Raw genomic sequence first — 12,827 nt, 5'->3', positions numbered from 1 at the left:
GTATGTTTTAATGATGTATTGTTGTATGTTTTAATGATGTATTGTATTGTTGTATGTTTTTAATGATGTATTGTTGTATGTTTTAATGATGTATTGTATTGTTGTATGTTTTAATGATGTATTGTAGTGTTGTATGTTTTAATGATGTATTGTTGTATGTTTTAATGATGTGATGTATTGTTGTATGTTTTAATGATGTATTGTATTGTTGTATGTTTTAACGATGTATTGTATTGTTGTATGTTTTAACGATGTATTGTATTGTATTGTTGTATGTTTTAATGATGTATTGTTGTATGTTTTAATGCTGTATTGTATTGTTGTATGTTTTAATGATGTATTGTATTGTATTGTTGTATGTTTTAATGATGTATTGTATTGTATTGTTGTATGTTTTAATGATGTATTGTATTGTTGTATGTTTTAATGATGTGATGTATTGTATTGTTGTATGTTTTAATGATGTGATGTATTGTTGTATGTTTTAATGATGTATTGTATTGTTGTATGTTTTAACGATGTATTGTATTGTATTGTTGTATGTTTTAATGATGTGATGTATTGTATTGTAGTATGTTTTAATGATGTATTGTATTGTTGTATGTTTTAATGATGTGATGTATTGTATTGTTGTATGTTTTAATGATGTGATGTATTGTAGTGTTGTATGTTTTAATGATGTATTGTATTGTTGTATGTTTTAATGATGTATTGTATTGTTGTATGTTTTAATGATGTATTGTATTGTTGTATGTTTTAATGATGTATTGTATTGTTGTATGTTTTAATGATGTATTGTATTGTAGTATGTTTTAATGGTGTGATGTATTGTTGTATGTTTTAATGATGTATTGTATTGTTGTATGTTTTAATGATGTATTGTAGTGTTGTATGTTTTAATGATGTGATGTATTGTTGTATGTTTTAATGATGTATTGTAGTGTTGTATGTTTTAATGATGTATTGTATTGTTGTATGTTTTAATGATGCATTGTATTGTTGTATACTAATGATGTATTGTAGTGTTGTATGTTTTAATGATGTGATGTATTGTTGTATGTTTTAATGATGTATTGTAGTGTTGTATGTTTTAATGATGTATTGTATTGTTGTATGTTTTTATGATGATTGTATTGTTGTATGTTTAATGATGTATTGTATTGTTGTATGTTTTAATGATGTATTGTTGTATGGTTTAATGATGTATGTATTGTTGTATGTTTTAATGATGTATTGTAGTATGTTTTAATGATGTATTGTATTGTTTTAATGATTTTGTATATGTGATGTATTGTTGTATGTTTTAATGATGTATTGTATTGTTGTATGTTTTAATGATGTATTGTATTGTTTTAATGATGTTTGTATTGTTGTATGTTTTTAATGATGTAGTGTTGTAATGATTTTTAATGATGTGATGTATTGTTGTATGTTTTAATGAGGTATTGTATTGTTGTATGTTTTAATGATGTATTGTTGTATGTTTTAATGATGTGATGTATTGTATTGTTGTATGTTTTAATGATGTGATTGTATTGTTGTATGTTTTAATGATGTGATGTATTGTAGTGTTGTATGTTTTAATGATGTATTGTAGTGTTGTATGTTTTAATGATGTGATGTATTGTTGTATGTTTTAATGATGTATTGTAGTGTTGTATGTTTTAATGATGTATTGTATTGTTGTATGTTTTAATGATGATGTAGATGTATTGTTGTATGTTTTAATGATGTATTGTAGTGTTGTATGTTTTAATGATGTATTGTATTGTTGTATGTTTTAATGATGTATTGTATTGTTGTATGTTTTAATGATGTATTGTAGTGTTGTATGTTTTAATGATGTGATGTATTGTTGTATGTTTTAATGATGTATTGTAGTGTTTGTATGTTTTAATGATGTATTGTATTGTTGTATGTTTTAATGATGTATTGTATTGTTGTATGTTTTAATGATGTATTGTATTGTTGTATGTTTTAATGATGTATTGTTGTATGTTTTAATGAGGTATTGTATTGTTGTATGTTTTAATGATGTATTGTTGTATGTTTTAATGATGTATTGTATTGTTGTATGTTTTAATGATGTGATGTATTGTTGTATGTTTTAATGATGTATTGTATTGTTGTATGTTTTAATGATGTATTGTATTGTAGTGTTGTGTGTTTTAATGATGTAGTGTTGTATGTTTTAATGATGTGATTTATTGTTGTATGTTTTAAAGGCTGGATCATATTGTATTGTTGTATGTTTTAATGATGTATTGTATTGTATTGTTGTATGTTTTAATGATGTATTGTAGTGTTGTATGTTTTAATGATGTATTGTATTGTTGTATGTTTTAATGATGTATTGTATTGTAGTGTTGTATGTTTTAATGATGTATTGTATTGTATTTTTGTATGTTTTAATGATGTATTGTAGTGTAGTATGTTTTAATGATGTATTGTTGTATTTTTAATGATGTATTGTATTGTATTGTTGTATGTTTTAATGATGTATTGTATTGTATTGTTGTATGTTTTAATGATGTATTGTATTGTATTGTTGTATGTTTTAATGATGTATTGTATTGTATTGTTGTATGTTTTAATGATGTATTGTATTGTAGTGTTGTATGTTTTAATGATGTGATGTAGTGTTGTATGTTTTAATGATGTATTGTATTGTTGTATGTTTTAATGATGTATTGTATTGTTGTATGTTTTAATGATGTATTGTTTGTATGTTTTAATGATGTATTGTATTGTTGTATGTTTTAATGATGTATTGTTGTATGTTTTAATAATGTATTGTATTGTTGTATGTTTTAATGATCAAATCAAATCAAATTTATTTATATAGCCCTTCGTACATCAGCTGATATCTCAAAGTGCTGTACAGAAACCCAGCCTAAAAACCCCAAACAGCAAACAATGCAGGTGTAAAAGCACGGTGGCTAGAAAACTCCTAGAAAGGCCAAACCTAGGAAGAAACCTAGAGAGGAACCAGGCTATGTGGGGTGGCCAGTCCTCTTCTGGCTGTGCCCGGGTAGAGATTATAACAGAACATGACCAAGATGTTCAAATGTTCATAAATGACCAGCATGGTCGAATAATAATAAGGCAGAACAGTTGAAACTGGAGCAGCAGCACAGTCAGGTGTACTGGGACAGCGAGGAGTCATCATGTCAGGTAGTCACTGGGCACGGTCCTAGGGCTCAGGTCCTCCGAGAGAGAGAAAGAAAGAGAGAATTAGAGAGAGCATATGTGGGGTGGCCAGTCCTCTTCTGGCTGTGCCGGTGGAGATTATAACAGAACGTGGCAAGATGTTCAAATGTTCATAAATGACCAGCATGGTTGAATAATAGTAAGGCAGAACAGCTGGAAACTGAGCAGCAGCATGGCCAGGTGGACTGGGGACAGCAAGAGTCATCATGTCAGGTAGTCTGGGACATGGTCCTGGGGCCCAGGCCAGTTGAAACTGGAGCAGCAGCATGGCCAGGTGGACTGGGGACAGCAAGGAGTCGATGATGTCAGGTAGTCCTGGGGCATGGTCCTAGGGCTCAGGTCCTCCGAGAGAGAAAGAAAGAGAGAAGGAGAGAGAATTAGAGAACGCACACTTAGATTCACACAGGACACCGAATAGGACAGGAGAAGTACTCCAGATATAACAAACTGACCCTAGCCCCCCGACACATAAACTACTGCAGCATATAAATACTGGAGGCTGAGATGTGATGATGTATTGTATTGTTGTATGTTTTAATGATGTATTGTTGTATGTTTTAATGATGTATTGTTGTATGTTTTAATGATGTATTGTTGTATGTTATAATGATGTATTGTATTGTTGTATGTTTTAATGATGTATTGTAGTGTTGCTGCCTTCTTGGCCAGGTCTCCCTTGAAAAAAGACTCTGGGTCTCAATGGGCTGTTCCCGGTCAATAAAAGTTAAATGAATAAGATATCACTCTCCCTAACTGGGAGGGGGCCAGTGATAATACGATGCCGACACATCTTTCTAGCTAATTTACATGCACTTGGTGACCTCTGACTTTCATCCTAACATCGTTGGTGCCGACGTGGATAACAATATCCCTATACTTTCTACACTCACCAGTTTTAGCTTTAGCCAGCACCATCTTCAGATTAGCCTTAACGTCGGTAGCCCGGCCCCCCTGGTAAACAGTGTATGATCGCTGTGGATGATTCTAATACTGCGGGAAATGGAGTCGCCAATGACTAGGGGTTTTCAGTTTGTCAGAGCTAATGGTGGGAGGCTTCGGTGGCTCAGACCTCATAACGGGTGAAGGAGAACCCAGAGAAGTCTCTCACTCCGACTCGATGCTAAATGGGGAGAACCGGTTGAACGTTTCTGTCGACAGCATTTCTTTCCGGAAGCCATGAGAAAATTGTCCAGCAGCGGGGACTGTGAGAGGGGATTTATACTACTATCTGGACTTAGGGGATTTATACTACTATCTGGATTTAGGGGATTTATACTACAATCTGGATTTAGGGGATTTATACTACTATCTGGACTTAGGGGATTTATACTGCTATCTGTACTTAGGGGATTTATACTACTATCTGGACTTAGGGATTTATACTACTATCTAGACTTAGGGGATTTATACTACTATCTGGACTTAGGGGATTTATACTACTATCTGGATTTAGGGGATTTACACTACTATCTGGATTTAGGGGATTTATACTGCTATCTGGACTTAGGGGATTTATACTACTATCTGGATTTAGGATTTATACTGCTATCTGTACTTAGGGATTTATACTACTATCTGGATTTAGGGGATTTATACTGCTATCTGTACTTAGGGGATTTACACTACTATCTGGACTTAGGGGATTTACACTACTATCTGGACTTAGGATTTATACTACTATCTGGACTTAGGGGATTTATACTACTATCTGGACTTAGGGGATTTATACTACTATCTGGACTTAGGGGATTATACTACTATCTGGACTTAGGGGATTTATACTACTATCTGGACTTAGGGATTTATACTGCTATCTGTACTTAGGGGATTTATACTACTATCTGGACTTAGGGGATTTGTACTGCTATCTGTACTTAGGGGATTTATACTACTATCTGGACTTAGGGGATTTATACTACTGTCTGGACTTAGGGGATTTATACTACTATCTGTACTTAGGGGATTTATACTACTATCTGGACTTAGGGGATTTATACTACTATCTGGACTTAGGGGATTTATACTATTATCTGTACTTAGGGGATTTATACTGCTATCTGGACTTAGGGGATTTATACTACTATCTGGACTTAGGGGATTTATACTACTGTCTGGACTTAGGGGATTTATACTACTGTCTGGACTTAGGGGATTTATACTACTGTCTGGATTTAGGGGATTTATACTACTATCTGGACTTAGGGGATTTATACTACTATCTGGACTTAGGGGATTTATACTGCTATCTGGACTTAGGGGATTTATACTACTATCTGGATTTAGGGGATTTATACTACTGTCTGGACTTAGGGGATTTATACTACTATCTGGACTTAGGGATTTATACTACTATCTGGACTTAGGGGATTTATACTACTGTCTGGACTTAGGGGATTTATACTGCTATCTGGACTTAGGGGATTTATACTACTATCTGGACTTAGGGGATTTATACTACTATCTGGACTTAGGGGATTTATACTACTATCTGGACTTAGGGATTTATACTACTGTCTGGACTTAGGGATTTATACTACTATCTGGACTTAGGGTTTATACTACTATCTGGACTTAGGGGATTTATACTACTATCTGGACTTAGGGGATTTATACTACTGTCTGGACTTAGGGGATTTATACTACTATCTGGACTTAGGGGATTTATACTACTATCTGGACTTAGGGGATTTATACTACTATCTGGATTTAGGGGATTTATACTACTGTCTGGACTTAGGGGATTTATACTACTATCTGGACTTAGGGGATTTATACTACTGTCTGGACTTAGGGGATTTATACTACTATCTGGACTTAGGGGATTTATACTACTATCTGGACTTAGGGGATTTATACTACTGTCTGGACTTAGGGGATTTATACTACTATCTGGACTTAGGGGATTTATACTACTATCTGGACTTAGGGATACTACTATCTGGATTTAGGGGATTTATACTACTATCTGGACTTAGGGGATTTATACTACTATCTGGACTTAGGGGATTTATACTACTATCTGTACTTAGAGGATTTATACTGCTATCTGGACTTAGGTTTATACTACTATCTGGACTTAGAGTTTATACTACTATCTGGACTTAGGGGATTTATACTACTATCTGGACTTGGGGATTTATACTACTACTTGGACTTAGGGGATTTATACTACTATCTGGACTTAGAGTTATACTACTATCTGGACTTAGGGGATTTATACTACTGTCTGGACTTAGGGGATTTATACTACTATCTGGACTTGGGGATTTATACTACTATCTGGACTTAGAGGATTTATACTACTATCTGGACTTAGGGGATTTATACTACTGTCTGGACTTAGGGATTTATACTACTATCTGGACTTAGAGTTTATACTACTATCTGGACTTAGGGATTTATACTACTATCTGGATTTAGGGGATTTATACTACTGTCTGGACTTAGGGATTTATACTACTATCTGGACTTAGGATTTATACTACTGTCTGGACTTAGGGGATTTATACTACTATCTGGACTTAGGGGATTTATACTACTATCTGGACTTAGAGTTTATACTACTGTCTGGACTTAGGGGATTTATACTACTATCTGGACTTAGAGTTTATACTACTATCTGGACTTAGGGGATTTATACTACTATCTGGATTTAGAGGATTTATACTACTATCTGGACTTAGGGGATTTATACTACTATCTGGACTTAGAGGATTTATACTACTATCTGTACTTAGGGGATTTATACTGCTATCTGGACTTAGGGATTTATACTACTATCTGGACTTAGGGGATTTATACTACTATCTGGACTTAGAGTTTATACTACTATCTGGACTTGGGGATTTATACTACTACTTGGACTTAGGGGGATTTATACTACTATCTGGACTTAGGGGATTTATACTACTATCTGGACTTAGGGGATTTATACTACTATCTGGACTTAGGGGATTTATACTACTGTCTGGACTTAGGGGATTTATACTACTGTCTGGACTTAGGGGATTTATACTACTATCTGGACTTAGGGGATTTATACTACTGTCTGGACTTAGGGGATTTATACTACTGTCTGGACTTGGGGATTTATACTGCTATCTGGACTTAGGGGATTTATACTACTATCTGGACTTACTGGTGGCACAGGCGCTGTTTCATCCTTTCCCTACACTTATATTACCCTTGCATAACGATTGAGTTTGAAGCTGGGCTCACAACTCGGCTATCCTCACCATAAGGTGATAGTTCTGCTGTATATTATGAGAACAGCGACTGCAATTCGAAGGCATAGTGGTAATGTTGTTTAATGGGGGCGGCAGGTAGCCTCGTGGTTAGAGGCAGGTAGCCTAGTGGTTAGAGGAGGCAGGTAGCCTAGTGATTAGGGAGGCAGGTAGCCTGTGGTTTAGAGGGGGCAGGTAGCCTGGTGGTTAGAGGGAGGCAGGTGGCCTAGTGGTTAGAGGAGGCAGGTAGCCTAGTGGTTAGAGGAGGCAGGTAGCCTAGTGGTTAGAGGAGGCAGGTAGCCTAGTGGTTAGAGGCAGGTAGCCTAGTGGTTAGAGGAGGCAGGTAGCCTAGTGGTTAGAGGCAGGTAGCCTAGTGTTTTGAGGAGGCAGGTAGCCTAGTGGTTAGAGGCAGGTAGCCTAGTGGTTAGAGGAGGCAGGTGGCCTAGTGGTTAGAGGAGGCAGGTAGCCTAGTGGTTAGAGGAGGCAGGTAGCCTAGTGGTTAGAGGAGGCAGGTAGCCTAGTGGTTAGAGGAGGCAGGTAGCCTGAGTGGTTAGAGGAGGCAGGTAGCCTAGTGGTTAGAGGAGGCAGGTAGCCTAGTGGTTAGAGGAGGCAGGTAGCCTGGTGGTTAGAGGAGGCAGGTAGCCTAGTGGTTAGAGGCAGGTGGGTAGCCTAGTGGTTAGAGGAGGCGGGTAGCCTGGTGGTTAGAGGAGGCAGGTAGCCTAGTGGTTAGAGGAGGCAGGTAGCCTAGTGGTTGGAGGAGGCAGGTAGCCTAGTGGTTAGAGGAGGCAGGTAGCCTGGTGGTTAGAGGAGGCAGGTAGCCTGGTGGTTGGGAGGCAGGTAGCCTGAGTGGTTAGAGGAGGCGGGTAGCCTAGTGGTTAGAGGAGGCAGGTAGCCTAGTGGTTAGAGGAGGCGGGTAGCCTAGTGGTTAGAGAGGCAGGTAGCCTAGTGGTTAGAGGAGGCAGGTAGCCTAGTGGTTAGAGGAGGCTGCAGTCCCTTTACAGTCACTGCAGTCCTTACAGTCACTGCAAACTGTGTACTAATCATACTAGTCGCAATACGTACTCTTTAGTCAAAACGAATGCAGTAAGTAACAAATAAGAACGTACTAGGCTCCTCCTACTGAGAATGTGTCATCTAATGTGCGATTGCCATTGGGTCATTTTGGTCCCCCTCAGCTGATTATCAGCTGTTGTCAAAAGCTACGTGGGTTTCGGAAATACGATTTATCTTCCTCGATAGTGTGCAGATAATTCTACTAGATGAAAAGCCTAAATGAGTAGGATACTGTCATTTAAAGCATACTACATTTTAGACATGTCACATAATATAAAACTAAATTTTTTCACATACCCAAAATGCCTATTCTTCAGAACACAGAGACAGAGAGAGACAGAGAGAGAGACAGAGAGACAGAGAGAGACAGTTAGAGCCAGAGAGAGAGACAGAGAGAGAGAGAGAGAGAGAGACAGTTAGAGAGCCAGAGAGAGAGACAGAGAGAGAGAGAGTGATTATGTATCTCTGTAACTTAGAGAGTGGTTCTGTATCTCTGTAACTTAGAAGAGTGGTTCTGTATCTCTGTAACTTAGAAGTGGTTCTGTATCTCTGTAACTTAGAGAGTGGTTCTGTATCTCTGTAATTTAGAGAGTGGTTATGTATCTCTGTAACTTAGAGAGTGGTTCTGTATCTCTGTAACTTCGAGAGTGGTTCTGTATCTCTGTAACTTAGAGAGTGGTTCTGTATCTCTGTAACCGAGAGTGGTTCTGTATCTCTGTAGCCCGAGAGATACATAACCATATCATAAATATCCAAGATAATTGTGTTGTTTAGGTTTAGAGTGTGTAGTCTTAGAGTGATTATCTTAATTTACCGAGGTTAGCTAGCCAGCTATTTGTCGTCCTTAACGTAGGTGACTCTGCTAGCTAGCCAACAGCTAATAACGCTAGCCAACGTCTTCTGTATAGAACTCAACTACCCGGTCGCATTCACAGGTTGTATCACATTTTCACTTCATTTCATTACAGTACAACGGTTTGATTTGTTTGATCGTAGCTAGCTAGCTAGCTACATAGCGCATCTTTGTATCAAAGATAATTGTGTAGTCTAGAGCGATTTTCTAGGTTCGCTAGCCATCTATTGTCGTTCTTTTAGCATAGCGTAACGTAAACAACACTGCTAGCTAGCCTGCTGGCCCCGAATAACAACACTGCAGAAACTATTACACTCAGACGACTTGATTAGTGTAGTGTCAACAACACACCCACTGCCAGCTGGCCTACTTCAGCAGTACTGTATCATTTTAATCATTTTTAGTCAATAAGATTCTTGCTACGTAGCTTAACTTTCTGAACATTCGAGACGTGTGATCCACTTGTCATTCAATCTCCTTTGCATTAGCGTAGCCTCTTCTGTAGCCTGTCAACTATGTGTGCTGTTTATCCCTGTTCTCTCTCTCTGCACAGACCATACAAGCGCTCCTCACCGCGTGGCCGCGGCCACCCTACTCTGGTGGTCCCAGCGCCTGACCCACGTGGAGGTTCCAGGTCTCCGGTAGCCTCTGGAACTGCCAATCTGCGGTCAACAAGGCAGAGTTCATCTCAGGCCTATGCCTCCCCTCCAGTCCCTCGACTTCTTGGCACTGACGGAAACATGGATCACCACAGACAACACTGCTACTCCTACTGCTCTTCGTCCGCCCACGTGTTCTCGCACACGAGAGCGTCTGGTCAGCGGGGTGGGTGGCACCCGGGATCCTCATCTCTCCCAAGTGGTCATTCTCTCTTTCTCCCCTTACCCATCTGTCTATCGCCTCCTTTGAATTCCATGCTGTCACAGTTACTAGCCCTTTCAAGCTTAACATCCTTATCATTTATCGCCCTCCAGGTTCCCTCGGAGAGTTCATCAATGAGCTTGATGCCTTGATAAGCTCCTTTCCTGAGAGGGCTCACCTCTCACAGTTCTGGGCGGCTTTAACCTCCCCCACGTCTACCTTTGACTCTTTCCTCTCTGCCTCCTTCTTTCCACTCCTCTCCTCTTTGACCTCACCCTCTCACCTTCCCCCTACTCACAAGGCAGGCAATACGCTCGACCTCATCTTTACTAGATGCTGTTCTTCCACTAACCTCATTGCAACTCCCTCAAGTCTCCGACCACTGCCTTGTATCCTTTTTCCCTCTCGCTCTCATCCAACACCTCCCACACTGCCCCTACTCGGATGGTATCGCGCCGTCCCAGCCTTCGCTCTCTCTCCCCCCGCTACTCTCTCCTCTTCCATCCTATCATCTCTTCCCTCCGCTCAAACCTTCTCCCACCTATCTCCTGATTCTGCCTCCTCAACCCTCCTCTCCTCCCTCTCTGCATCCCCTTGACTCTCTATGTCCCTATCCTCCAGGCCGGCTGGTCTCCCCTCCCCGCTCCGTGGCTCGATGACTCATTGCGAGCTCACAGAACAGGGCTCGGGCAGCCGAGCGGAAATGGAGGAAAACTCACCTCCCTGCGGACCTGGCATCCTTTCAGCTCCCTCCTCTCTACATTTTCCTCCTCTGTCTCTGCTGCTAAAGCCACTTTCTACGCTAAATTCCAAGCATCTGCCTCTAACCCTGGGAAGCTCTTTGCCACCTTCTCCTCCCTCCTGAATCCCTCCGCCCCTCCCCCCTCCCTCCCTCTCTGCAGATGACTTGTCCAGCCATTTTTGAAGAAGGTCGGCGACATCCGATCCTCGTTTGCTAAGTCAAGCGACACCGTAGTTCTGCTCACTGCCCTACCCTGTGCTCTGACCTCTTTCTCCCCTCTCTCTCAGATGAAATCTCGCGTCTTGTAATGACCGGCCGCCCAACAACCTGCCCCGCTTGACTATCCCCTCCTCTTCTCCAGACCCATTTCCGAGACCTTCTCCCTTACCTCACCTCGCTCATCAACTCATCCCTGACCGTTGGCTACGTCCCTTCCATCTTCAAGAGAGGCGAGAGTTGCACCCCTTCTGAAAAAACCTACACTCGATCCCTCCGATGTCAACAATTACAGACCAGTATCCCTTCTTTCTTTCTCTCCAAAACTCTTGAACGTGCCGTCCTTGGCCAGCTCTCCCGCTATCTCTCCTGAATGACCTTCTTGATCCAAATCAGTCAGGTTTCAAGACTAGTCATTCAACTGAGACTGCTCTCCTCTGTATCACGGAGGCGCTCCGCACTGCTAAAGCTAACTCTCTCTCCTCTGCTCTCATCCTTCTAGATCTATCGGCTGCCTTCGATACTGTGAACCATCAGATCCTCCTCTCCACCCTCTCCGAGTTGGGCATCTCCCGGCGCGGCCCACGCTTGGATTGCGTCCTACCTGACAGGTCGCTCCTACCAGGTGGCGTGGCGAGAATCTGTCTCCTCACCACGCGCTCTCACCACTGGTGTCCCCCAGGGCTCTGTTCTTGGCCCTCTCCTATTCTCGCTATACACCAAGTCACTTGGCTCTGTCATAACCTCACATGGTCTCTCTTATCATTGCTATGCAGACGACACACAATTAATCTTCTCCTTTCCCCCTTCTGATGACCAGGTGGCTGAATCGCATCTCTGCATGTCTGGCAGACATATCAGTGTGGATGACGGATCACCACCTCAAGCTGAACCTCGGCAAGACGGAGCTGCTCTTCCTCCCGGGGAAGGACTGCCCGTTCCATGATCTCGCCATCACGGTTGACAACTCCATTGTGTCCTCCTCCCAGAGCGCCAAGAACCTTGGCGTGATCCTGGACAACACCCTGTCGTTCTCAACTAACATCAAGGCGGTGGCCCGTTCCCTGTAGGTTCATGCTCTACAACATCCGCAGAGTACGACCCTGCCTCACACAGGAAGCGGCGCAGGTCCTAATCCAGGCACTTGTCATCTCCCGTCTGGATTAACTGCAACCTCGCTGTTGGCTGGGCTCCCTGCCTGTGCCATTAAACCCCTTCAACTCATCCAGAACGCCGCAGCCCGTCTGGTGTTCAACCTTCCCAAGTTCTCTCACGTCACCCCGCTTCCTCCGTTCTCTCCACTGGCTTCCAGTTGAAGCTCCGTGCATCCGCTACAAGACCATGGTGCTTGCCTACGGAGCTGTGAGGGGAACGGCACCTCAGTACCTCCAGGCTCTGATCAGGCCCTACACCCAAACAAGGGCACTGCGTTCATCCACCTCTGGCCTGCTCGCTCTCCCTACCACTGAGGAAGTACAGCTCCCGCTCAGCCCAGTCAAAACTGTTCGCTGCCCTGGCCCCCCAATGGTGGAACAAACTCCCTCACGACGCCAGGACAGCGGAGTCAATCACCACCTTCCGGAGACACCTGAAACCCCACCTCTTTAAGGAATACCTAGGATAGGTTAAGTAATCCCTCTCACCCCACCCCCTAAGTTTTTAGATGCAC

Source organism: Oncorhynchus gorbuscha, linkage group LG13 (assembly GCF_021184085.1).
Source record: "Oncorhynchus gorbuscha isolate QuinsamMale2020 ecotype Even-year linkage group LG13, OgorEven_v1.0, whole genome shotgun sequence".
In the NCBI taxonomy this organism is placed as follows: domain Eukaryota; kingdom Metazoa; phylum Chordata; class Actinopteri; order Salmoniformes; family Salmonidae; genus Oncorhynchus; species Oncorhynchus gorbuscha.
This window is presented reverse-complemented; position numbering follows the sequence as displayed.